Below are 21,645 nucleotides of genomic sequence, written 5' to 3'. Positions count from 1 at the left end.
AGGATTGGACATGGTTCCTTTTCTTCTTCTCTTTCTCCCTAGATAATCTCCTTCATATCTGGGGTGCAGACTTGGGGTTCTGTGTCTCAGGTTCTGCCCAAGGAATCAGCTCTGACTCCTACAGTGGCAGGGATTTAAGACCTCTCTTTTGTCCTTATTAGTGAAATCTCGTATAAGACAGACAGTATAGTATGGAGGGTAGAGAGCTGGTTTCCAAGCCAGGAAGATCTGAGTTTCAGTCCTGCCTCTCATACATAGTCATTATATGACCTGGACAAGCTGCTCTGGCTTTTTGACTCTGAAACTAACAGTGGGGCAGATCATTTAACTTCTCATAGATTCAGTATGACCATCTATAGATGTTTACATTCTCTAACCCACTGGTTGGCATGGAGAAGGCAGCTAGGTTGCACAGTGGATAAAGCTCTGGGCTTAGTGTCAGAAAGACTTAAGTTATGTGACTCTAGGTAAATCACTGCACGCTGTTTGCCCCAGTTTCCTCATCTGTAAAATGAGCTAGAGAAGGAAATGGCAAACCACTCCAGTATCTTTTGCCAAGAAAACCCCCAACAAGTTGGACATGACTGGCCAACAACAATCTAGTCAGGAAGACCCGAATTCAAAACCAGCCTCAGACACTTCCTAGTTGTATTACCCTGGGCAAATCACTTAACGTCTGCCTGCCTCAGTTTCCTCAACTGTAAAGAGAGTATCATATTAGTATCTACCTCAGTGGGCTGTGAGAATCAAATGAGATATTTGTAAAGTGTTTAGCACTTAATGCATAGCACATAGTAGGTACTGAATAAATGCTTATTTCCTCTCTTCTCTTGCCTTGTCTTGCTATTGAACCCCTCTGCCTCCCCTCCATCCTTTGCTTAGAGGTGAGCAACAATGTGGTAAAAGGGAAAGAGTACTGACTTTGGGAGGCAGAGGTCTGGGGTTCAAATCCCGACTCTCCTCCTGAGTACTTGGTAGGCTTTCATTTCTGCATCCATAAAATGAAGGAAAGGCAACCAGGACTAGGTGGCTCTGTCTCTGTGTGACCTTGGCTAAGTCCCTTCCTCTCTCTGGGAGAATACTGGGCAGGACTAGCATCACAGGAGGGTCCCAGAGGTCTCTCAGCTCTGACGTCCTCTGTTGTATGATCCCAGTGGTCCTGCCTTTTCTGATGTTTAATCAACTAACAACCATTTGTTACCTGCTCATGTACCTCACACCTACCTGGTTAGAATTACAGTTCTTTGAGCACTGGGACTAACTTTCGTTTTCCTTTGTGTCCTCCACATTTAGTGAAGTACTTGGAAAAAAAGGCAAGTGAGCAGGTACACAAAAGATGTGGGGAAGTTAACCTCAGAGGTGAAGGTGGGGGTGGGGGGAGGGGCAGTGGAAAGGGTTGGGAATCTCCTCATGGGGGTGGCATTTGAGATGAGTTAAGATTTATGAAGTTATGAAGAATTCTAAGAGATGGGGCAGGAAGAGATTCCAGGCAGGAGACACAGGTTGTGCAAAGTCACAGAGACACCTGGCTGAGGATCACCAAGGAGGCAAATAGCCTTCCTCTCAGCCCTGACGCCCTATGCTCTAAGGCCCCTCTGAGCCCTGACATTCCCTGTTCTTAGGCCCCTCCCAGTACTGACATTCCCTGTTCTAAGACCCCTCCCAGCTCTGACATCCTCTCCTCTAAGGCCTCACCCAGCTCAGACATCCGCTGCTCTAAGGCTCCTCCCAGCCCTGACATTCCCTGTTCTAAGGTCCCACCCAGCCTGACATCCCCTCCTCTAAGGCTCCTCCTAGCCTTCACATTCTCTTTTCTGAGGCCCCTCCAGGTGTGACACTTTATGTTCTAAGGATGTTCCCAGTTCTGATGTTCCCTACATCTAGAAGAGGATGAATTTGACTCCTGCTTCCTCCCTCTTCCAGGCACGTCCCCCCTTATTGCTGGCTGTCCTTTGGAGCAGAGCCATGGTGATCAGGAGAGCTCCCTGGCCCCAGACCAGCTCCCTGGCAACTGGTCCTGCACGCCACTCTCTGTCGTCCCTGGTGGTGGTGGTTTGTAAACGCTACCAAAATGCCACGGGAAGTCTTTTTGCTTTGTTTCCGAGGTCCCTGATAAATTCTGCTGGCCGGGCAACCCCGGGAGAGGCTTTCTGGAGCAGGGAACCCCATAAATCACAGCCCTGCCACTCCATCGTGGGCAATATCTTATGTAAAAAGGTGTGCCCGGGGAGCGCCGGAGGCTGGAGAATCCTATTACAGGCTGCCCCATTAATTATAAGGAGTCAAGGCGACCCTTTCCTGCAATTTTTTATCTTAAGTCCGAAAACTGATTACCTTTGTCAGTCCTTCCCCTTCCCCCAAACCCCAAAGAATAAAATAAATGTTTGAAAAACAAATAGGAAACTTTTAGCTTTTAGGAAGGAAAGCAAGAGTGGGTGGGGGAGAGCGAGAGCGAGAGAGCGAGAGAGAGAGCGAGAGAGAGAGCGAGAGAGAGAGCGAGAGAGAGAGACAGAGAGAGAGAGACAGAGAGAGAGACAGAGACAGACAGGGACAGAGAGAGATAAAGAGATAGGAGAGAGGACTAGAAAGACACAGAGAGAAACAGAGACACAGAGAGAGACAGAGACAGAGACATAGAGAGAAAGGGACAGAGAAACAGAGAGACAGAGGAGAGACAAAGAGAAAAAGAGAAACAGAGAGAGAAAGAGAGATAGAGACTCAGAGAGAGAGAGAGAGAGAGACAGAGACAGAGAGAGACTCAGAGCCAGAGAGCCAGAGAGAGACACATAGACAGAGAGACAGAGACAGAGACAGGTAAAGAGAGAAGATGAGAGGAGAGAGGAAGAGAGAATCAGAGACACAGAGAGAGATAGAGACAGAGAGACAGAGGCAGATAGAGAGACAGACTCAGAGAGAAGGAGAGCGACAGAGACAGAGAGAGACACAGAGACAGGGAGAGATAAAGAGAGAGGAGAGGAGAGAGGAAGAGAAAGAATGAATTGGGAGAGAGGGAGGAAGAAGAGAGAGACAGGACTTTTTCACCTGCATACTTTTTCTGAGTATCTCAGGCCACTTCACATACAGGATCTCCTTCACTGGGACTGAAGCTTTTAAAATAATAAATTGGTAAAGCAGCAGAGTCCTGTCCTGGAAGGAGAACTGAGAAAATTCCCTTCCTTCATCCTGTGCATCAGTGTCCTTTGCAGATGTGGAAACTATGGGTGCAGATTACTGCATATACTGTAGCTCTAGACCTAGAAAGGACCTGAAGGACCGTCTGATCCTGCTTATTTTACAGATGAGAAAACTGAGGCCCCCAAAGATTAAGTGATTTGTCCAAGATTACACAGGTGTGTGAAAGACCAAGGCAGGATTTGAACTCAGGTCTTCTGACCCAGGTTAGATGCCTTCCCCATTATCACATGCTGCTTGGTTTTGTTAAACTGCTTTTTCCCCCTGAGATATTTTTTTTATCTTTGCTTCTAAGGATGGCTATTGGGGAGGGAAGGAGCAGCTAGGTGGTGTAGTGGGTGAAGTACCAGTGCAGGAGTCAGGAGGACCTGAGTTCAAATCTTACCTCAGACACTTGACACTCACTAGCTGTGTGACCTTGGGCAAGTCACTTAACCCCAATTGCCTCATCCTGGGTCATCTCCAGTCATCTTGGTGAATCACTGGATTCAGATGGCTCTGGAGGAGAAGTGAAGCTGGTGACCTGCACAGCTCTCCCTCACTCAAGAAAAACAAAGTCAAGTGCAAGTTATGTCATTATTTCTCTGATGACATGGTCTTCTTCGGCAATGAAGGATGAACACACACTGGGTAGGGAAGTTATTGTTTAGCCATTTTTCAGTCATGCCTGACACTTGGACCCCATTTGAGGTTTTCTTGGCAGAGATCCTGGAGTGGTTTGCTATTTCCTTCTCCAGCTGATTTTACAGATCAAGAAACTGAGGCAAACAGGGTGAAGTGACTTGCCCAAGGTCACATAGCTAGTAAGTTTCTGAGGCTGCATTTGAATTCAAGTCTTCCTGACTCCGGGCTTGGCATTCTATCCAATGTGCCACCTACCTGCCCGACAAGAGGGGAGAGTGATAGAAAACCAAAAGAAATTGGTACACTTTTTAAAACAGAAAAAGAAATAAATGGGTGAAGTATATGTGTGTCTGTTTACACAGTCCCAGAAGGTTGAGACTTATTCAGTGGATTCAATTCCCAAATCAGATAATGTAGAGGGGGAAAAATAAGTCATGAATCTTTTTAACCGTCTGTAGTCAGCTAGGTGAGCCATAGTGCACAGAGTGCTGGGTCTGCAGGCTTCTTCCTGAGTTCAAATCCAACCTTAGACACTTCCTAGCTGTGTGAGCCTGGGTAAGTCACTTAACCCTGTTAGCTTCAGGTTTCTCATCTGTAAAGTGAGCTGGAGAAGGAAACAGCAAACCACTTCAGTATCTTTGTCAAGATAACCCCAAATGGGTTCATGAAGAGTTCGACATGATTGAAAAGAACTGAGCGACAAAAAAGACAAAATAAATCATTGATGGAGTTTTCCCTCTTTTAATCCAGGATTTCTGACATTGTGGAATAACAGCTCCTCCTACCTAAATCATTCTTTTTAAAATATATTTTAAAATATTTTTCAATTCTATCTCAGGGGACCATCACCACAGTCCTGGGTGGCAGGGATATTATTCCTGAAATAGAGGAGCAAGCCGAGCTTCAGAGAAAGGAGGTGATTGGACAAGGTCACACAGCTAGATAATGGAAGGTGGGGACAAGAACCCAGGTTGGCCTTCTCTGGGTCCTGTGATCCTAACTGAACCTTGCCCAGTACTATCCTCAGTGGTCAGTGTCCATCTACTTGTCATTTATTTGTCAAGGTCACTTTAAATTTATACAAGATGAAACTCATTTAACATCTCTCATGGCACAAAATAGTTATAATAGTAATAACAACCAGCATTTATATATGCCTTTAAAATTTGTAAACTCATTTGTTAACTTGTTTGATCTTCATTATAACCCTGAAAGATAGGTGCTATAATTATTTCAGTTTTACAGATAAAGAAGCACATTTTCTAGATGAGGCAGCAGAGGTTAAGTGAGTTGCCTAGGGTCATATAGCTAGGAAGAATTTGAGGCTGGATTTGAACCCAGGTCTTCTTGACTCAAAACCCAGACTGAAAAAAAAAGTGCAGACTTTGAAGCCAATATATCTTGGTGACAATTCTGTCTTTGCCACTAGGCAGTTGTGGGATCTTGGGTCCTATCAATGTGTTCTATGATTTTCTTCCAGAAAAGAGAAAGGGTCAACTGTAGTTGGTCTTCTTTATCTCAAATAAGGTGGGAGAGAAATGAAGAGAGAGGGTAGTGAATTCTTACCTACTAAACAAGTGTCCTGAGGAATATGGAGGGTGGGAACACATAGGGAAGGAGAAGAGTATGAGACATGGACCTTGGGATAGTCACTGGGCTCTACTGTATTTAATATATAAGCTACTGATGATATATAGTGTATATAATATAATGTATTACTTTAATATAACATAATCATAATATAACATAACATAATTGGTTGGTTGGTTGGTTGTTGTCCGTCATTCTTGAAGAGGACCAAAATGACATCACCATTGTAAAGTGAAGTTTCAGTGCGTCCAACTGTGACTGATCAGACCAATACGAGCTCGGAATGCTCTACCACAGATTGGGCACAGATAGTTCACACGAACATTTGGGGTGGATGCTCCAAATATGCTGTGTTTCCTTTGTGTTGTCTCAATTCTGCTTTGCTCAAAGAGCACAGCACCTTTTCTTATGTGGGCACGCCATGCTGAGTGGTCCTGTGCCAGTGTCTCCCATGTCGCACAATCAAATACAAAGTTCTTGAGAGAGACCTTGAGAGTGTCCTTGTATCGCTTCGTCTGACACCAAGTGATTGCCTGCCCCATGTGAGTTCTTCATAAAATAGTCTTTTTGGCAAGCATACATTTTGCATTTGAACAACGTGGCCAGCCCATTGGAGCTGCGCTCTCTGAAGCATAGTGTGAATACTTGGCAGTTCAGTTTGAACAAGGACTTCAGTGTCTTGGTACCTTATCCTGGGAAGTGATCCTCAGAATCTTCCTAAGACAGTTGAAATGGAAGTGATTCAGTTTCTTGCCATGATGCTAGTAGACTGTTCATGTTTCACAGACATACAACAATGAGGTGAGCACAATGGCTCTGTAGACCTTCAGTTTGGTAGTCAGTCTAATAATATCTCTTCTCTCCCATATCTTTAGAGCCTCCCAAACACTGAGCTTGCTCTGGTAATGCATCAACCTCATTGTCAATGTGTACATCCTGGAAAATACACTACCAAGCTAAGTGAACTTATCCATAGCATTCAAAACTTCTCCATTTGTTGTAGCCAATGGTTCCATGTATGGATCATGTGGTGGTGGCTGATGGAGCACCTGTGTTTTCTTGGTATTAATTAGTAGGCCAAAATTAGCACAGGCAGCAGAGAACTGATCCATATTTTGTTGCTTCTCAGCTTCAGAGGCTGCACTGAGTGCACAACCATCTGCAAACAGAAAATCATGCACCAACACTCCCTCCACTTTGGTCATGGCTTGTAGCCTTTTCAAATTGAAGAACTTACCATCAGTAAGGTAGTTGACCTTGATACCTTGTTCATCCTCATTGAAAGCATTTGACAACATGACTGAAAACATCATGCTATAAAGCATGGGAGCAAGCACACAAGTTCTGTTTCACTCCCTTGGTGACTGAGAAGACACGAGAGCATTGTCCACTATCCAGAACCAGGGTAAACATGCCATCATGAAATTGATGTACAACACTGATGAACTTCTCTGGACAACCAAATTTTGACATGATTTTCCATAAGCCCTTGTGACTAACAGTGTCAGATCTACAAATGTTATGTACAGACCTCTATTCTGCTCCTGGCATTTCTCCTGAAGTTGTCAGGCAGTAAACACCATATCGACTGTTCTTGCTATCCAAATAGCAGCCCTGAGTGAAACAAGGTTGGTAAATGAAGGCTAGCTTATTGAATTTGGAGCTGGATACACATTTTTCTGGAGAGGGCACAGTGGAGGGGAGCACCATGAAACTGGCATGGGTTTTTCAGTATAATATAATATGATACTGATAAGTCACTGATATTTGATTCAGAAAAGCAGAAGAGTCACCAAACTTTATATTTGGGGAGGACTTTAGAACATGGACTCACACCCTCAATGATTACCATGCTCTTGCCCCCTCATATTCTCTCCCTTTCCAGTGATGCTGAACCCCAATTCCAGTGCTGCTTCCTATCCCCAATTGTCCCTTTTCTTGATCCTACCCCCTCAACCTTTCCCTCCAAAGTCCAAGTCAGATGTTCTCACCTCTTACATTATACTTTCTTTATCACCAATTAACTTGCTTTCATCTTAAGCCTTTTTCTCTCTCCCTCTCTCCATCTTCTAGCTCTCCCTGAGACCCAGCTTCCTCATGATGTCACAGCATCCCTGGACACCCTTTCCAGCACTGGCTACACTTTCCCTCATAGCCTCCTCTACTCACTGGTTGTTGTTGGAGGAACTGAAATACTCTTTGCTCTTTATCCCTATTTCCATTCTCTCCCTTTACCATTTTGAGTCAGTAACTTCTATTTTTAGGTTCCTATGATTCACATAGGTCACTCAGTTCAGATCCTGATGGCCATTCACCATTGACCCCAGGACATTCTCCTTCCTTTCATAGAGAGGGCAGTTCTTGTTCACAGTTCATCTTTCCATTCTTCTCCCTGTGCTAGGAGACTTCAGCATACATACTAATACCCCTTCATGTACCCAAACTCCCAGTTCCTCAACTTAGTCAGTTCTCATGCCCTACTCCTCTACCCTAGCTCCAGACAGAAATGATCATATTATTAGTCTGACCATCTATCACCCACAAGTGTTCCACTTTCATCTTCATGAACTCTGAGATTCCTTTATCTGTTCATAACCTTTCCATCTTTACTTCTGCCTTATGACCATTAACCCCATTTTTCCTTCTTATTGGGACCTCCAATCCCTTCACTCCTCAATTTTCTAGGCCATCAATAGTACTCTGGTTACACTCTCATCCCTTTCCTATATCATTGGTGAGTCATTCCAACTTTGCATTATCTTTACTGGAATCCCTTGTCTACCTGTACTATTGACAACCATGCCTTATGGAACCCAGTTTGAGATTGTTCTTACCAGCCTCTACCTTCATTCCCATTCATGTATTGCTGCCTGGAGCTGAAGAAAGTCACAAAATTTTACTAACTGGGTCCACTACAAATTTATGTTACATAACTTCAGCTGGACCCTCATTGCATTGTAAGTTAATGCTTACACTTTCCTAATTTCCTTTTACCCTCCCCTCCTTTCCCTCGCTTCCCCTACTCTTGTCTGGGTGTCTGGGTGGATTGTGGAGTATGAAAATGGAAAAAATATTAAATCAGATTATAGAGGAAGGTAGGTACCAGAGTAGAGGGCTTCAGACACCAAGTTTTGTCTTTTATTTCAGAGGTAATAGGGAGCCACAGGAAAACTTTTGATTTGGAGAGTGCCTTGGTTGCAGCTGTATGTATTAATTAATTAAGAGGCTGTATGAAGGCTAGATCAGAGAGAGAAGACATTATAAGTGTGGAGAGAGTAGTTATACAGTGTTGAGTAGAGTTCAAAGAAGGAATTAGGATGGAGATATAGATTTTGAAGTTATATTCATAGAGATGCTAAATGAACTTATGAGAGCTGAGGAAATCACCAGAAGAGAAAGTTTAAAGAAAGCAGAGAATAAGGCCCAGGAGAGAACACTCAAGGTTAAGGAATGAGACATGAAGGATGACCTAGTAGACTCCAAAATAATGGTCAGACGGGTAAGTCAGACAGGCAACGTCCTATACCATGAAAAACAAGAGGATGAAGGAGAAGAGGGTGGTTAATAATGATAAAAGCTACAGAGAAATCATTATTATATGCCCAGAGGAGGGGCATGGGATTTATCAGTTAAGAGATCATTGGAGAGAGCTGTTTTAGTCAAATGATAAGGATGGAAACCACATTTCAATAGGTTAAAGGAGATGGGCATTATTATCCTCGAGAAGAAAGAATTCTGTAGAGACAGAATAGCAATCTTCAAGTATATGAAGGGCTGGCTATCAAGGAGAGACAGAATAAGACTTGTTCTGCTTGCTCCCAAAGGGCAGAACTAGGGGTAATGGGGCCAATTTAAAGTTGGTGTCCAGGGAAGGCAATGAGAGCTATCCAACAATATAAGGATTTCCTTAGGAGGAGGTATGTTCTTCCCCCCTTGGAGATCTTAAAGTATTTTTAAGATATGACATCCCATATGAAAAGGAATTCCTTTTAGGTAGGACTTGAACTAGATGGTTCTTGAGGTCCCTTCCAACTCTGAAATTCTGGGATTCTGGTGGCAGAAGTAAGGAAATGGTGGCAAGAAATGTAGATGACTCTTTCCAGGAATTTGGCAGGGGAAGTCAGAAGAGATATATGACAATAAAAGATGGTGAAGTCAAGTTTAGTTGTTTTTTTTTAAGGATTGGGGATACCTAGGTGTATATTTAGGCATCAGGGAAGAAAGGAATCACTGGATAAAGAGAGATGGAAGACAGAGAAAATAAATGTGGAGGAGATGGAAGCAAGAGTACAAATGGAAGGTTTGACCTCAGCACAGAGAAGGACAACCTTCTGTTTGGTTTAAGAGACCAAGCAATAATAATAGCTAAAATTAATCTAGTGTTTTATGACTTACAAAATGGTGTATATGCATGTTCTCATCAGAGCCTCATGATAAGTAGGAGACTGAGGAGTATTATCCACATTTTACAGATGAGGGGAATAAAGCTTAGAGAAATCCTATGACTTTCCCATGGTCACACAACTTGTAAGTATCAGAATCAAGGTTCTAACCTAGATCTCTGTTGATTTTGAATTCAGTGTGATTTTTCATTTCCTTAGGTTTCCTTCTTGAGATAAATAGAAAAAACAGACATCATCTAAAGTCCCCAACTGCTTTGTCCCTTTTGTCTCTCATTTCCAGAATTGCAACTAGAGTGGGGTCAACAGAATTTGTGAATGTTTCAGGCACTAAGAATACCGAAGAAACAATGGAGCTCAGCATCTAGCTGTTGGTTGAGTTTTTTTCCAACCAATCAAAAAAGTATATCTTAAGCAGCTACAGTGCTTAAGCATGAGATACAAGTACAAAGAGTTAAATAATCTTTACTCATAATGAGTTTACATTCTAATGATGGAGGCAAGAAATACATATAAAAGGTACTCAACAAAAATACAAAATTTGGTACATATATTAATTTAATATGAAGTATTCTGGGATTCAGGGCACCAGCAGTTGGAGGGATCGGTAAAAGTTTCATGAAGAAGATAGTGCCTGACATGGATCTTACAGGAAGAGAGGGACTTTTTGAGTTGGAGGCAAGGAGGAAGTATATCCAGGCATGGAAGACAGTGTAGACCTGTGATTTTTCAGAATAAGGGACTCTTAAGCAAAAACAAAAGTGAAAGCCAAGAAGTCCTTACCCTCAAGGAGCTTGTAGTCTCCCCAGGAGAGAGAGAATGTGTCAAATAGACAAGGGCATTGGGAATGAAGGCACCAGTATCTCACCCTTGAGCTGAGCCTTGAAAGAAACTGTAGATTGGCACCTGTTCTGAGGTTTCTGTTCTTATAGAGTGAGTGGCCTAGAATCACACAGCCAATACATCTCAGAGGTAAAACTCTAACCCAGGTCTTCCCTGCTTAGGCTGATGTTTTGTGTAAGGTCATGTTACCTCTTAAATTTCTTTGATAACACTAATCAGTTGAAATAGGCAGTTACAAGTTGGGGACTGGAATGAATCCTCTCCCACCCCCCTATCTACCATCTACCAAGTACTGACCTTCCTAGAAGAAACCTCAAGTTAGTATCCCAGGATCTCTGTCTTCTCCTATCCTTCACAGAGCAGTGCCCTATATACCATATCCTCCCCAACTAAGGAAATGTTTTGGGTCATTTGCTCAGGGCACAGCATGGGCTACCTGTCTGGGGCATAAACATTCTTTGTTATAGCTCTGAGAGATTCAAAGTAGGGTAAGCCCCCACCTCTAACATTTCCTGCCTGTGTGACCTTGGGTATGTCATTGGAACTTTTTGGGTCTTTGCTTCTATCCTCTGTATAATGAGGGGGTTAGAATTAATGACTTTTTTAAAGCATTAAATCAATGATCCTATGAAGTACACCCATATCACTGGGCTCAGATACCACCCCCCTTGTCCCCATGCCCTGAAAACACTAATGTAGGCTCTTGGGACCCATTCAACCCTGAAAGGAAATTAGGGAACAAGTGGCAGAAAGCCTGGCCTTGCTGGGCTGGGGGCCAGTCAGAGAAGGAGAACTCATGTGCCTGCTCTTGGAGAAGCTCTATTGAGATTTCAGTTCATCATCAGAATGGCTCATTTGCAGTGATAGGTAGTCCAGTTGTTAATATCTTTAATGGTATAGGAAGGGTAAACTCCATCACTTGGCTGAACAGGGAAAATATGCAGGGAAGCCACTGGCTTTCCATAAATCATCAGAGTATGGAGCTACAAGGGAGGGAAGACTTAAAATTCAGGTCAGGAGATGGGTATTCTCATAATCCGTGCTAGAGAGGTAATTTATTCTGTTTATATCTTTTTACTGCAAGACAAGGGTGGAGGGGGGGACCCCTCCACAGTGATTTTGCATTTTAAATATTAGTTCAGACCACAGTGGGGCGTCACACTTTTTATGGTATTTATTTCCATGCAGGAGGAAAAGGATGGGGATCGTGTGTGTCGGGAGATGGGGGTGTGAGGTGGGGGGGACAGTAAGAGTGATCTGGGGTGGAATCAATGGCTTTTAACGGCCCAATCTTATTAAGAATTACAACTCCGTGAGAGAAAAAGAGAGAGCCGAGGAAGAAGTCACTGAGTCCTGGCTCCAGAGAGCTGGGAGCTGAATGAAGGGTTATGGTAAAAATGGCCTCTCTACATAAGATTCCAATTGTTGGTTTATTTTTTCCCCTCTTTCCTGATATAATTTCATTTTAAAAATGATAATAAAACACAAATGATTGAGACATTGAAGAAGGTGAGCAGCTAAATCTGTGGATAGAAAAGGAGGGAAAAGAGAAAAGAAAATAGAGAAAAGCAGAGGGGAAAAGACAGAGAGAAAGACACACAAAGAGAAACAGACAGAGATGGAAAGAGAGAAACAGACCCAGATAGACAGAGACACACAATTCAAAGGCAGATTCAAAATATAAAAACAGAAAAACAGAGATGGAGACAAAAGATAGATGTACACAGAGGAACAGAGAGATAGACACACACACACACACACAGAATCAGAAAGAGACAGAGAAAGAAACAGAGATAGAGAACAAAAGACTGACATAGAAAAAAAGAAACATAGAAAAAAAGAAGATTTTTTGTGGTCTATTTAAAATCCTTCACAATCTGTCTTACTATATTTCATCTCCCACCTACAAGCTTTTGCAAGATTTGCACCCCATGTCTGTGGTGCTTTCAGTCTTCACCATGGTCTCTTGGAATCCCCAGTTCCTTTCAAGACTCAGTCACAGTGCCATCTCCTACACATGATTCCTGTCTGTTTTCTCTCCATTGTTTAGTTCAGGGCCATGTTTAAAACTTTGGCAGGTGATATACCTGTCAGTTCCAAAGAACATGCTAGATGAGATCAGCTTTTGCAAGATTCTTTTCCCCAGGGGTTTTTTGGGCACTAAACTCCTCATTCCTTCCCATATCACCTCATCTTCATGGCAGACAGACCCTAGAGAGGTGGTTAACGTGGATCAAATCCTTTATTTTAGGAATGGAGAAGGTGAGACATAGGTGTTTATTTGTGTATGGGGCAAGGGGGCAGAAACAAGAACAAATGCCCAAGTTGTCCCTTGGGGCCCAGGCTGGATTTGGACCAGAGTCCTACCCCCTCATATCCATTGTGTTCTCTCCAAAATTCTTTCCTCTAACTGCAGAAAGATGGGAGATGGTTCCACTGTTTCTTCATGTCCTGAACTCATGAGAAAAACCTTGCTGTGTGTTTGAGAACCTAGGGAAAAATGAAGACTCTTTCCATTATATCAGATTACCTGTCTACTGGAAATAGGTTTTCAAGATTGGAGAAGCAAAGTCCACATTCTGCTCAGGCTGGGTCAATAGTATCATTTGTGTATTCAAAGTATGAACTTATTCCAGCTCTCAAAATTTTTTCTCTTTTATTTGTTTAGAAGCTGCATGTTGGAGTGGAAAAACAGTGTTTGGTTTGAAGCCAGGAGAAATCAGAGCTCAAGGCCAGTCTCTGAGACTCCCTAGTAGCATAGTCTTGGGCAGGTCACTCCTCTTCTCTGGGACCCTTATCTATAAAATGGGGAGAGCAATCCTTATAGTACCTGTGGTGCAGGGTTACTGGAAACTAAGTGCTCTAGGAGTTAGAGAGCTAGACCTGGAGTCAGGAGTTCAAATTTGGCCTCAGAGACTAGCTATATGATCTTGGGCAAGCCTTCCTCAGTTTCCTCAACTCTAAAATGGGAGTAAAATAGTACCTATATTTCAGCATTATTTTATCAAATGAGATAATATTTATAAAATGCTTCCTGTAGCACCTGGCTTATAGTAGGTGCTTAATAAGTGCTTAGTTCCTTCTTACCTTCTCCTTCCCTTTTCTTGGGAAAATCAAATGAGATAATGGTCATAAAATACTTTGCAAACACAGCACTATCTAAAGGTCAACTGTTATTATTCAATAATTGTCTTATATGCTAACTCTGCCTCTAACATAGGCTCCAAGAAGGACCTTTACCATGCAGTTCCATCTTCCCTGTGTAGTGCTGAGCTGTGGAAGGCTAAGCAGAGAAAAGTCCCATTCCATCAATCCAGCAACAAACACTAATGAAGTGCCTGCTGTGGCCAGGTACTGGGGAGGCAGTCAATGAAACAGTCCTTAAGGAGTTGGTGTTCTATTAAGGGTGCCAAGTCAAGTCGATAATAAGCACTTATTAATCACCTACTATGTGCTGGGATAAAAAGAAAGGCAAAGACAGTCCCTGCTCTCAAGGAGCTGATGTTCTATTGGAAGAGTCAATAACCACTTATTTAAATGGTCTGCTATGAATCGGGCACTCTACTAAGAGCTAGAGATGAAAAGAAAGACAAAACCAATTCTTACCTTCAAGGCGTTGACATCCTAAAGAGAAGACATGTACACATATGATTACATACAAAATAAATACAAGGCAATTTTGTGAGGAGTTGAGGGAAATAGGTCAGTCAGTCAACAAACATTTATTAAGCACCATGCCAATCACTGAGCCAAGTGCTCGGGATGCAAAGTCAAAAGACAGTCCCTTCTTTCAAGGAGCTCATGCTGAAGGCTTTTCCTTTTTGCGGTTACTGTTCAATAGTTTCAGTCATGTCATGTCCAGCTCTTCATGACCTCATCTGGAGTTTTCTTGGCAAAAATACTGGAGTAGTTTGCCATTTCCTTTTCCAGCTCATTTTACAGATGAGGAAACTGAGGCAGACAGAGTGAAGTGACTTGCTAGCAGGGTCACATGCTAGTAAATGCCTGAGGCTGGATTTGAGCTCATCTTCCTTTTCCTTTTTAGGAAAGGCTTTATGTAGGAGCTTGCCCTTAAGAGAGTCTTGAAGGAAACAAAGGATTGTCAGAGGTAGAGGTGAAGAGAGACTGCTCTCCAGGCAGGGCACCAGCTAAGTAGGGCAAAGGTGTAGAATCCCATCTTCCTGATCCCTCCTAACTGTAGCACCTTCTCTCTGTCCATTATTTCCAGTTTATTCTGTATGTAACTTGCTTGTACATAGGTATTTGCATGTTGTATGCCCTGTAACTTAAGCTCCTCAAGAGCGAGGGCTTTTGCCCTTCTTTGTATCTTTAATGCTTAGCATGGGGGTTAGCATACAGTTAGTACTTAATTAATGTTTATTGGGTGATTGGAGACAGAAGGTAGAATATTTTGTGTGAGGGACAGTCAGAAGACCAATCGGGTTGGACTGCAGAGTTCTCTAAGGGTAAAATACTATTGAGTTCCCTCTTGACATAAAGGCAGCTGAATGCTCAGTTTGGAAGAAATGGCTAAAAGATGATCCTTGTACTTCCAAAAGACCCATGAGGAAAACGACTGTCCACCTCCGGAGAGAAAGCTGATCAACTCTGAGTGCAGATCGAAGCATGCTTTTTCCATCTTCTTTATTTTGCTAGTTTTTTCATGTGTTTTCTTTTGCAACATGGCTAATATGGAAATATATTTTACATGACTTCACATGTATGATTGATATAATATTGCTTACCTTTTCAAGGAACAGAGGATGAGTGGGTGGAAGGGAGAGAATTTGGAATTTAAATTTTTAAAAAATGAAACCTAAAAATTTTAAATGTAATTGGGAAATATTTAATTATATCTATATGTATATGTACATACATACATGCATGCATGCTTGCATATAATTAACTATTATTAATTAACTAATATAATCCATTGGAAGGAAATGGAGAGCAGATCTCAGGAGAGAAACACCAGAATCAAAGAATCACAGAACATCTGAACTGGGAGGTAACCTCAGAGGCCCTCACATCTGGACTCTTGTCACTTTGACAATAGGTCATCCAGACCTTCCTGAAGACCTGGAGAGTAGAAGAGTGGGTCTGAACTCATTACCTTCCAAGGAAGGCTACTCAATTTATGGTTAGCTCTAACTATTATGGAGTGTTTCCTTTCATGGAATACAAATATGCCTCTTGTCAACTCTCATTCATTGCTTTTAGGGCTTCCCTCTAGGAACAAACAGTACCGAGCTAATGAAGGCTTCTTCCACTAGAACACAGCTAGTATATCTTTCCTCTCCCATCACCTACAGTCTTTTCTTTTCTAGGCTTATTCTCATCTCTAATTCCTTCAACTGATCCTCACATGGCATGAACTTGAGGCCCTTTGGGATGTACCCAAGCTTATCAATGTCCTTCTTAAACCACAGTGCCCAGAAGAGAGCACGACACTCCAGATACGATCTGATCCAGGCAGAGGGAAATGGGACAATCACCTACCTCAAATACACCTTTCTTAGAACAGTCTAAGTATTTGAGTTTTTTTTTTTTTGGAGGACATCATTGACTCATTTTGAGCAAACCCTTGGTCTTCCCCAGCCATGTTTCATTCCTCCATCTTTAGTGGGAGATAATGAGCACATTAGTGGTGCAGCTGGATGGCACTGCCTGGAGTCAGGAATACCTGAGTTAAAATCTGACCTCAAACTCTTACTAGCTGTGTGACTCTGGGCAAGTCACTTAACTGTTTGCTTCAGTTTCTTTATCTGAAAAATGATCTGGAGAAGGAAATGGCAAACCACTCCAGTACCTTTGTAAGAAAACCCCAAATGAGGTCATGAAGAGTTGGACATGACTGAATTGACTGAATGACAACAGTGAGTATTAATAGTTTTTACTGATGAAATGTCTTAGAAATTCTTCACTCCATGACACCCAACTTTTCTTCCCTTTTCTAAGACCTAATGAAGAAGAAGACTCATCCACAATCCTTCTTTTACAACCTTGGCAGGTGGGTTTCCAAATGAAGAAATGCCCAGTCTTCTTAAAACGATGCTCCCACTCCAGAGTTTTATATTAATAACAATGTTGTGTTTCCTCCAGAGAGAACGCTATTGCTTTATAACATCTGACTATGCCACTCTCTGCTTAAGAAGACTTGGTGGTTCTCTACCGCTTCTAGAATAAAATATAATTCTTTGGCAGGTAAAGACTTTTCATGATTGGCTTCAACTTATGTTTCTAGGATAATTGCACATTCTTCCTCCTCAGGAGGAACTCTATTTCAGCCAAACTGGCTCACTTGCTGTTCCATACATGGCATTTCATCTCCTGCCTCCTTGACTTTGCATTGGTTGTCATCCCTACCTAGAATACTTGCTTCTTCAAGTCCACCTGTTGGAATCTCTTGCTCCCTTCAGCACTCTGGTCAGGTGCTACTTCCCACCTCTGGCAGTTCCTAGTTCTCCCAGCTATTAGTGACCTCTGAAATTATTCTTGCCTTGGATGTATTTTGTGTTTACTTACCTTTATGTTTATTGCTTCCCCCCTATAGTATGTGAGATTTTTGAAGACAAAGAATGTTTCATTTTTGCTTTTGCATCCCCATTGCCTGACCCATAGTAGAGGCTTAATAAATGTTTGCTGACTTGAATTAATCAAGTAAGAAAACAGGGTACAGTTGGGGCATATGGAGTGTCTGAAAGCAGAGAGCAAGGAGGAACTCATATACAGTTGAGCCAAGAACTGGCAACCTGGTGAAACCCAAGAAAGGACAAGGAGAAGGGCGGACTGACTTGTTTCTCAAGGGTTGCATGAAGAGGACCATAAAATTCACAAAGGTTATGGACAACTCAGTGTACAGACAGACCTACTTAAGTACTGAAGAACATACTGAGCAAAGGTCTGCTCTTTCTCCAGCTTTCCCTCCAGGTGATGTCTGTCCACAGACACCATAATAAAATCTGCTCTTTCATACCCTCCAGGTGCCTGTCTATCTACAGACATAATAAAATAATCTGTGTCTTTACCTAAATGTTTCAAGTAACCTGAATTTTGCCTCAACCTCAAAGAATTCATAGAGATAGAATTAAATGTAAATTTCAGCTGAGAGGCCTACTCTGCCTAAATGTTAGAAAATTTCATAACTGGGGACTCAGAGCAATTGTGGTTGAACTAATGACTTTTCACTTAAAATAAACTCCCTAAAGCCACAGAAAAGGGAACCACATGAACCTTAACGGCCATTAAATTGTCCCTAGGCCTGAAGTGAGTTAACTATTGTTAGCTATTACTATTAACTATTCTGATTGTAACAGGGTGTTAGCACCCCCACACTGGGATCAAACCAGTGACCTCTGTCTATATTAGCACTCTGGCCAAGCCCAGTGAATTAATCAATCCCAGGGACACAAGAGCCACACAATTTTTTTTTTAAATGAATAATGATATTCAAGTGTGAAGGGTTCTCCTCAAGAACCAAAGTAAGGTTGGTAAAATTTTATTTTCTTCTCACTTATACTGAGAGTTCCCTAACTCCCTGGCCTCTTTTCATCTCCCCTCAGCCTTCAGCAGCTTCCTTATTATACAAATGAGGAAACTGATCTCCATCATCTTCACATTCAATCAGCGAGATAGAAATTCCTTATGGACAGTGATTGCTTACTTTCCCCAGTGAAAAGCTCTTGAGGTGGGTGGTTGGGGAAAGTCCTTGCCTAGAGGTATATTCTCCTCCCTTTCCTATTTAGAGAGAGAGGACTGTAAGAAAGGGAGAGGGAGGGCTCATGTCCAGGTCTGGAGAGCTGAATTGAATTTCATCTGCTCTTAAAGGAAAAAGGTTCTTTTAAGGGCATATGAAACCACTGCAGTAGTGAAGAATATAGACAAAGGTCATGATTATAAGTTAAAAATTCCAGAAAACAATGAGATAAGTGGAATCAATAAGTAATATAATATGGTCTGGCGGATAGATTTCTGTACCTGAAGGTGTGACCATCTGGGATCAAATGTTCCCTTTGACTCTTCCAGATTCATAGGATTGTAGATTTATAGTTGGTAGGAACCTGAGAGGTCATTTAGTTCAACCTCCTTGTGTTATGGATGAGTAAACTGAGGCCCAAGGATTTGCCCGAGGTCACACAGGTAGTAAATGTATGAGGTAAGATTTGAACTGAGGTCTGCTGACCCCATTTTATCTTTTTTTTACATGAAAAAATTTTATTGAAGATTTCAACTGTCTTTGAACATGAAAGACAACACTGATGTACAGTGACTCTTAGTGGGGTTTTTCCCTTGCCTTTTGATCTAGATTTTCTTTTTCCTATTTGTACATAATTTTAAAATCAGCCTAGGCTTGTAATTTATAAAGCACACTCTTTTGCAAGTAAAATTCCAATTTTGTTGTCAATTAGAAATAGTGATTACCTTTACCAATTGTAGTATAAGTTTGCAGTGAGACTTTGAGGCCAGAATTATATCATAGTTGTATGCTTTTAATGGACAGAATTAAATACATAACATCAGTTCTTGCAAATTTGATATATTTCTCTCCTTCCCAAAGTTCCCCTGAGATGCTGTGATATCTTCCTCTAGCAGTTAAGGGGGCATGGGACTAGAATATGTATGGTGTACTTCTCTAATGCAGTAAAAGCACAGTTAGGTGGTGAAGTGGATAGAACACTGGCCTTGGAATCAGGAAGACTCATCTTCCTGAGTTCAAATCCTGCCACAGACGCTTCCTAGTGGTGTGACCCTGGGCAAGTCACTTAACCCAATTTGCCTCAGTTTTCTCATCTGTAAAATGAACTGGAGAAGGAAATACTAAACCATTGTAGAACCTTTGCCAGTAAAACCCCAAAAGGAGTCACAAGGACTCGGACATGACTGAACAACAATAGGAAAGTATTGTGAAGGAGAAAATAGTCTACTTGAATATTAATAAGAAGTATATCTTTGAGTCATGAAAGATAAAAAGATATCAGTAGAACAACTAAAACATAAAAGACCTTATTTTAAATATATCCAGAACTGAAACACAAAACAAAATAGGGCCCCCAGAGATGGATAAATCCGAGATGAATATCTGATTTTTGTGATAATTTTAAGAACTTCCAAGAGAAGCTGCTAAGGGTACTGCCCCATTTTATCTCAGTGCTTTACCTTACCTAACTCTATGACCATGGGCAAGACACTTAATGCTTTGGAGCCTCAGTTTCCTCATCTATAAAATGGAGACAATAATACATGTAGTACTTATATCACAAGGTTGAGATAAGGCTCTAATGTTGTTATGCATATGAAGTGATCTGCAAACCTGGCAGATGCTGGTGATGAAAAGTATATAAAAAAAAGAAACACTAGCCCCTCTCCCAAAGAGAATACATTCTATTGTAGGGATAGAAAATATGCAAAGATAAATGACTATGTGTGCTTTTCTTGGTAAGGAAACTCCATTTACCAATGCAAATTGGCACCTTCTAGTATTAGACAGTTGCCTAAGGCAGTGGGAGATGAAATAATTGCCCAGAGTCATATAGTCAATATATTGTTAGGGATGTAACTTGACCCTAAGTCCTTTTGGCTTGGAGGGTAAAAGAAAGAGGAGGGAGGGAGAGAGAGAGGGTGAGAGAAGAGAAGGAGAGAGAGAGAGAGAGAGAGAGAGAGAGAGAGAGAGAGAGAGAGAGAGAGAGAGAGAGAGAGAGAGAGAGAGAGAGAGAGAGGAGAAGAGAGGGAAAAGAAAGAGGAAGAAAAAGACTGAGAGGAGAGAGAAATGAGAGAAAAAGAGAAAAAGAAATGGAGGGAGAGAGGAGAGCAAAGAAAGAGAAAAAGGGTGGAGGGAAGGATGAAGGGAGACAGAAGGAGAGATATACATGGAGGTAAACAGGGGGGGAGGGGGAGGAAGGGAGAGAGTCAGAGACAGAGACAAAGGGACAGCTAATAAGAGGGTTGGGGAGAAGTGGGAAGGGGTGAAAATCAGGAAAGGCTTCCTTTAGGATTTAGGATATGGCACCTGACCTGTGTTTTGAGGGAAGCCAGGGATTTTCCTACAGTATCTTTCCCCTAGATCTCGGTACTAAACTTCTCTGTGGTATGCCCTATGATTATCTTCCCTTTCCTCCTCCTCCTCCTCCTTTCCCACTCTCCCTTTTCTTTCTTCTCTTTCTTTTCTCCTCTTAGCAGGGTTTAGACTCATGTAAACTCCACAGGATTCATGAGTCCTGTTCCCCTACCAAAGAGTTGCAACCTGGACTCTCATAATACAAAGAAGCAAACATCCCTATAGACCCCAAATAACAGCTCAACAAAAATTCCATTTCAGCTGATTCCACCATTGCTATATATAATTTAATTGGTTTAAAACAAAACAAAACAAAACAGCTCAAGTTTTGAAAGGGCCTCCCTTCCCTCCACACAAAGAAGTGTTTGGGTTGAGAAATGTTGGTACCTAATTAAAACAGCCTCATTCTTTCTCTTTTCTTGGGTTATTATGACAAGTAGTGGGATTATTTGGTAAATCATTTGACCTGATTCCTATAGAGCTCCCATGGCTGTTGAATTTGCCTGTGAAGATGAAAAGATAATCAGGACATCTATTCTCACTCCTGAGCTTGGGGAGGAGGAGGGAGAAGGCAGTCGATGACTTCAGACTAATAGGAAGGGGGTGGGGAGTAAATGGATAGTTGATTAGCCTCAGTCCCCTGGTTCTAGGGAAAGCTCGGATCTTAGTTTCTTCTTCTATAAAATAAAAGAATTAGACTAGCTGCTTTTAAAAATATTTTCCAGCCCTGAAATTCTCCATTCTAAGCTCTCAAATACCTCTCACATTTTGTCTTCTAAGGTCCTCTCCAGATCTTACATTCTCTGTTATAAGGCATCTCCCAGCTCTGACATTCCATGTTCTAAGGGCCCTTTCATCTCTGACATTCATTCTAGACTTCTTAACCTTGGTCACATACCGTCTGGTTGAATTGCTCAGACAATCTGTACTCCTGGTGGAGTG

The sequence above is a fragment of the Notamacropus eugenii genome, chromosome 4 (genome assembly GCF_028372415.1).
Source record: "Notamacropus eugenii isolate mMacEug1 chromosome 4, mMacEug1.pri_v2, whole genome shotgun sequence".
NCBI lineage: Eukaryota > Metazoa > Chordata > Mammalia > Diprotodontia > Macropodidae > Notamacropus > Notamacropus eugenii.
The sequence above is the reverse complement of the archived record's forward strand: the minus strand, read 5'-3'. Positions refer to the sequence as shown.